We start from the raw sequence: 6889 nt of genomic DNA, 5'->3' as shown, positions 1-6889 counted from the left end.
AGAAGATATACAGATTTCCAACAAACACAGGAAAGAATGCTCAACATCATTAATCATTAGAGAAATGCAAATTAAAACTACACTGAGATATCACCTCACACCGTCAGAATGGCCATCATCAAAAAATAGAAACAATAAATGCTAGAGAGGGTGTGGAGAAAAGGGAACACTCTTGCACTGCTGGTGGGAATGTAAATTGATAACAGCCACTATGGAGAACAGTATGGAGGTTCCTTAAAAAACTAAAAATAGAACTACCATAAGACCCAGCAATCCCACTACCGGGCATATACCCTGAGAAAACCATGATTCAAAAAGAGTCATGTACGAAAATGTTCACTGCAGCTCTATTTACAATGGCCAGGACATGGAAGCAACCTAAGTGTCCATCATCGGATGAATGGATAAAGATGATGTGGCACATATATACAATGGAATATTACTCAGCCATAAAAAGAAACGAAATTGAGTTATCTGTAGTGAGGTGGATGGACCTAGAGTCTGTCATACAGCGTGAAGGAAGTCAGAAAGAGAAAAACAAATACCATATGCTAACACATATATATGGAATCTAAGGAAAAAAAAAAAAAAAGGTCATGAAGAACCTAGGGGCAAGACGGGAATAAAGACACAGACCTACTAGAGAATGGACTTGAGGATATGGGGAGGGGGAAGGGTAAGCTGGGACAAAGTGAGAGAGTGGCATGGACATATATACACTACCAAACGTAAAATAGATAGCTAGTGGGAAGCAGCCGCATAGCACAGGGAGATCAGCTCGGTGCTTTGTGACCACCTAGAGGGGTGGGATAGGGAGGGAGACGCAAGAGGGAAGAGATATGGGAACATATGTATATGTATAACTGATTCACTTTGTTATACAGCAGAAACGAACACACCACTGTAAAGCAATTATACGCCAATAAAGATGTTAAACAACAACAACAACAACAACAAACAATAACAAGGACAGCGACAAGTGCAAGACCCCAGGGGCAGGCATTTGAGTCAAACTTGCTGGGGGAGTGTCTGAGAATCTGCAATTTTAATAAACTCCCCTGATGACTCTTAGGCACCTTTATGTTTGCCAATGTGGCTTCTTTTGAGGGTAGGTGCTATTTTTACATCTTTGTTAGTCCTAATGCTCACTAGTGATTAGCACCATGAAGCAACCTTTTATAACCCAGAGACTAATTAACAGTAGACCATCCATAGGTTAAACTGTTAAAATGTGCATCATTAGACCAAGAAACAGGAAAGAGGAGATAATTTTTAAGTTAATGAGACAGTTTACTATCTTTGTCATATGAAAAGGGTACCTATTATCACTGTTTCTTGTTAAACATTTGTACTAGAAGTTGTGGTAGAAACAATAAAGCAATAAAAAGACTTAAAATTGGAATGGAATAAATCTTTTGCCATTCACAGATGACTATATAGAAAACTCCAAAGAATCCACACATAGATTATGAGAATTAGAAAGTCTGACAAGGTATTTGGTTACAAAAATCAAAACACAAAATCAACTGCATTTTCAAATGCCAGCAAACAGAAATATAATTTAAAATTAATTAGCCACAAAGCAAAGATATCTAGGAATAAATCTAACCAAAGACAAGATATTTATGGAGAAACTATAAAACTATACTGAAAGACAAAAGGAAACCTAAATAAATGGAGAAATATACCATGTTCATGAATAGGGACATACAGATAGAATTATTGTAATATTGTCAGTTCTCTTCATATTAATATACTGATTCACTGAAGTTCTAATAAAAATTCAACAAGGTTCTTTGTTGGAACTTGACAAGATCATTCTAAAATTTTATGTGGAAGAGGAAAAGTCAAGAAGAGTCAAGACTTTCTCCACTCAACTGGCTCATTCTCATCATCATACAAACAGACCAAAGAAGAAAAGGTAAAAGATAACAGATAAAAACATTTATAAAACAAAGCTACAGTAATTAAGGCAGTACGATATAGGCACAGGATTAGACAAGTGGACCAATGGAGTAGAATGAACAGCCGAGAAACAGACCCACTTTTGTATGGAAACTTAATATATGACAGGGCTGGCACTGCAATCATTGGGGAAAGAATGGACTACTTAATAATTGGTTATCCATATGGAAAATAAGGAAACTGGATTCCTACCATACATCATATAGGAAATTAATTCCAGACAGATTACAGGCTTAATGTTTAAAACAAAACTTTAAACCTTTAAAACCTTTAAACCTTTAGGCAAGAACAAAAAAATAAAAAGGTATTTCACAGAAGAGGAAACCCATGTAGCCAATAAACAAATGAAAATATGTACAGTTTTATCCAGGTTAGATCTCTTGGTCCATCATTAAAATCACTTCCCATGTACATTTTACTCTGTGGGCTTTCCCCCTTCTTGACTGACAAAACTTCAATCCTGGTTAATTTATTTAATCCCCAGCCCTATCCCTGGCACTCCTTATGCTCCCATTCCCTGCCTCTTTTTTTTTTTTTTTCCCCTTGTGTCATGCACTTACCACATCTGACACTTTTTGTTTTATTTCTTAACACCCCCCTCCCCCACTAGACTGGCAAAAATTAGAAAGTCAGGCAAAACCAAATAATGCCCAGTGGAAGGGAAAGAGGTAGTATACAAGCCTGGAGTCAGGACGTGTACATTCTAAGATGCTCTTCCTTAAGAACTAAGATATGACGCAATTAAATTGCTCTATAAAGACTTATGCATGAAAAAAAGTGAAAACAATCATTGAAACTCAAGATGGATAAGAAATATGGTTGTTGAAGGAATAATTATCTCTTGCTTGGGAGATCAGGAGAGGTTTCATGGAGAAGCCAAAGTTTAAGCTGAGCCAGCAAGTTTACGTGGTGTTCAAGGGGGAGGTGGTCTATTGCAGGCCAAGGGAATGAATCAACACAGGGTACTTGAAAATAAGTACTTCAGTATGACTGGATATGGATGTAAACAATGGGGGTACCACGGACAAACAGGCTGGAGAGACACAGACCAAATCATAAAGCACCAGTGACGTATCACTCTATTGCACTAGGAGAAGGTGGGCTTTTGTTGTAATATTTTAGCAGGCTAACATATTTAGTCAAGGGTAGCCACTAACTCTGGGTTTATGTGGAGGTAGAGTGAGGTGGGGAGAGAAGTAGAAACAGATAGAAAAATGCCAACAAAACACTGTCTCAACAGGAGTAGGAGGCATTCCTGCTGAGTGATGGAAAAGGCATAATGAGCACAGGAATCTAAGCCTCAAAGAGCCACAGCAGACCAAGAGGAGGCAAACTACAAGGGGCAGGGGTCCCAGGACCAGCGGCCAGGGGAGCCAGGCAACAGGAACCCACTACAGTAGGTGCCCCTTATCCACAGCGAATATGTTCCAAGACCCCCAGTGGATGCCTGAAACCACAGATATTACCAAACTGTACATATGCTATGTCTTTTCCTATACATGCGTACTTAGGATAAAGTTTAATTTAGAAATTAGGCACAGCCAGAGATTAACAACGACAAGAACAAAATGGAACAATTATTACAAACACTGTAATAAGTTATATGAATGTGGTTTCTCTCTCAAAATATTTTTTTCCAAAATATCTTCTTGTACAAATTTAATGCCTTTTCCGCACCTCAACTAAGCGCTTAACACGAACCGTGGCCGTAACATTTGCGGTTTGAGGTGAGACAGCAAAACCAGCACAACTTTCTCTTTCCTTCTGCACAATTTCACAGGTAGAAGATTCCTTCTTACTGTAGATCTTAGCAACCTCGACATACGATTTTTCTCTTTATTAAGTTGTTAAGTTTCATCTTTTCACTGAAAGGAAGCACTTTACGGCTTCTCTTTGGCTCATCCAAATTGACGGCATCACCACTCTTGTGCTTATTTAGTAAAATAAGGGTTATTTGCACTGTGCACTGTTATATGCACTGTGATACCGACAGTGGGTCTGATAACTGAGCCAGCTGCTAAGTGACCAACAGGCAGGATATGCTGGATGAAGGGATGACTCACGTCCCGGGTAGGATGGAACAGGCTGGCATGAGATTTCATCATGCTACTCAGAATGGTGCACAATTTAAAATTTATGAATTGTTTATTTCTGGAATTTTCCATTTAATATTTTTGCACCGAGGTTGACCGTGGGTAACTGAAACCATGGAAAGTGAAATCTCAGATAAGGAGGGACTACTGGAGTTAAATTAGGACTTAGAAAATGGTAGAGGAAAGAGGGGACAGTGATGGTGGAGAGGGAAAGAAATATCAAGCCCCAGAAGAAAAACCTAGCAAAACACAGGAGTTCAGAGTCCGGTTTTAGATGTATTGAATTTAATGGTGCCTAACGGGGCATTCAGGCCAGCCAGGAGACTTCCACATGGAAGAGGCCGTGAGGTCACCTCCCAGACTAAATAATAGCGAATAATACCCTTGCCTGCAGGGAAGTGGATACCATTCTGAATCTGACTTCTGTAAGTGACTATAAATTACTCTGGGCTCTGTGTATGTGGGTGGCTTCAGATCATCAGTAAGGGCGCATGATCAACCTTGATCACCAGTGTCTGTCTTCCCCAAGTGGTCTGCTACAGTGGGGGGGGCCTGGGCTGGGGAGGGATTTCTTTTCTTTACAGCAGGCCGCAGCTAGACTGGTCCTCCCTTAGGGGACCTACTCTGCACTGCGGAGCCAGATGGAAGCGGCCGTGTGGTGGCATGTCCCTCTTGGAGGCTCCAAGGACAGAAGAAGCCTTCTGTCTCAATTCCCTCAGTTCCTCTTAGGTAAGGTAGTGTAGTGACAAGTCTGTGGTGATAAAAATAAGCAAAATGAGAATTAAGTTTGCATTTTAAAAAAAACTTGAGAAGACGTTCCAAATAATTTCTGGATGGTGATAATACAAAACAAGACCCTAATAGCTCAAAAATCCTGTTTGGTTGCCCACTTTACGAGAAGAGGTGGGCTTTTTTTTTTTTTTTTTTTTTTTTTTACAGATGGGAGCTTTTTATTATTATACTGTGTTTAACACATCGAAGATAACATGTAACTGATTTTGTCAAGACTGGCCACTCCAGGCCTACATGGAGGTGGGGAGAGAAAAAAGAGGTAGAAGCAGATAGAGAATGCCCATAAAACTCTGTCTTGACTGGGATGGGAGGAAGCACTGGAAAAGGCAGAAGCCCAGGAATATGAGCCTCGATGAGCCACGGAAGACTGAGAGAAACCAAACTACCAAGGGCAAAAGAGGACCGCTGACCAGGAGCCAGGCTCCATCACCACGGAGGCGTCATCTGAAACCACCCTGTTATGACACCACTCCCTCCCGCACCTGTATGGAGTGGAAGCAGGGAGCTTACGCAGCGCAGCTCGGGACTCCCCAGACAGGGCCAAAGCACGTCTACGGGACTGGGCACTCGGCATAATATCCACCAGGCGGAGGGGAGGGAAGGAAACATCTTGACGGGCTCTTAGATCCTCCCCACTCCTCCTCGCCCCACCTCATACACGGTGTTCTTAAATATTAACGTTTAGGAAGAAACAGACAAAGGTCTACAAGCAAGCAAAACAGGTATGCGCATCCAGAGAGGCAAGTGTGAGGCCCAGGACTGGTTCTCAAGCTGAGATGGGACGGAATGTGTCAGGAAGACTGTTAATGAACTCTAGGTAGCATGGTAGGGGGTGGGGTGGAGCGCGGACCCGAAATCCAGACAAGAGCCTTTGGTGTTAGGAGAAGATTTCCTAGTCATTAAAGTCAGCGGCAGGGACTACTCCTTTGTGACAGCTGGAAATATATCCCCCTCCCCCCTCCCAACAAATCCTCGGCAACTCGCCTTTATGCCCTTTACGATGTGTTTCTATAGCTGACAGCGGTGATCTCTTTTCCTGGAACTCTAAGAGCAGGGCACAGAGGAACCAAAACTTACCTAATTATCGGCAGGGCCTATTGTCCTAATACGGTTACCATTCTAGGGAAAAGAAAAGCCTGATTCCTTCCCAGGAAGTGTGTGAGGGCAAAGGCTCACACTGAGAAAAGAAATAAGAAAAGCTCACTAGTCACATGGATGACGGGAAGCCAGACGCCCGAGTTAAAATCTCTTGACGGAACCTTAAAAGCTACATGAGATCGGGAAAGGATGCTCAAGACCTGGGTGGACTGTTTCATCCTTAAAAAACCACCTCTCTAAATAAATAGAAAAAGGGCTGAAAGTGCAGATAACAGTATGTCAGCAAAGGGTCGCTAGGGGGCTGAATTAGAGACGACTTTCTTTGTTTTTCCTCTTTGAGTATCCGTACTTTCTGAATTTTTATAATGACTACTTGGGCTGAGTTTAGGAGCGAACCAGGTGGACAAAAGGGAGTAGGTCTATTTCAGGCAGAGGGGAGACCATGTAAAAGCCCAGGGGCATGAAGCGACACAGGGCAGCATGGATCACGTGGTCTAGTTTGGCTGGAAGGCAGGTGTGACGGGGCGGGGGGGGGGGGGGGTGGGGCGGGGCGCGGGTAGCAGGAGACGGGCCTGCCAAGAAGGCCGTGCCCTGAACACAAGGGGTCCGATGCGCCAGGCGGGGGGATCTGGGAGCCAGTGAAAGTGAGGACGCTGTATCAACAGACTGCTGTCCACAAGAAAAAAGTTACACGTAATCACTAATCCCTCCCCCATGGATAACTTCATTACCCTGCGGGAACAGCAGATTTAAAAGTACTGTTCTGAAACCTCTAAATGGTTCCTTTTTTTCCCACAAGGAGGGCCTGAGACCTAATCTGATTAACTGAATGGACACAGATGTAATTGGCAGTTTCAAAAAACAATTTACACTTTTTTTTTCCAAGCTTTTTCAATGGATGAACATCCGGAACTCACTTGACTATAAACTGTGTACACAGT

The 6889-nt window shown here is 42.3% G+C and overlaps 1 protein-coding gene across 9 annotated transcripts in view; it reads right to left on the bottom strand.

Annotated features, from left to right (window-relative positions):
* The window catches only part of PLAGL1 (PLAG1 like zinc finger 1), a 69496-nt gene that overhangs the window by 15335 nt on the left and 47272 nt on the right, over positions 1–6889 (bottom strand). The window contains exon 7 of one of the 9 annotated variants that reach the window (XR_002891570.3): positions 3902–4809. The exons of the other annotated variants lie outside the window; for them this stretch is intronic. The gene's annotated coding sequence lies outside the window, so the exon portion shown is untranslated. Of the gene's footprint in view, positions 1–3901; positions 4810–6889 lie in introns of those variants that run through there. 9 annotated transcript variants of the gene reach the window in all.

The sequence above is a fragment of the Physeter macrocephalus genome, chromosome 10 (assembly GCF_002837175.3).
Source record: "Physeter macrocephalus isolate SW-GA chromosome 10, ASM283717v5, whole genome shotgun sequence".
NCBI classification, from domain to species: Eukaryota; Metazoa; Chordata; class Mammalia; order Artiodactyla; family Physeteridae; genus Physeter; species Physeter macrocephalus.
This window is presented reverse-complemented; position numbering and strand designations above follow the sequence as displayed.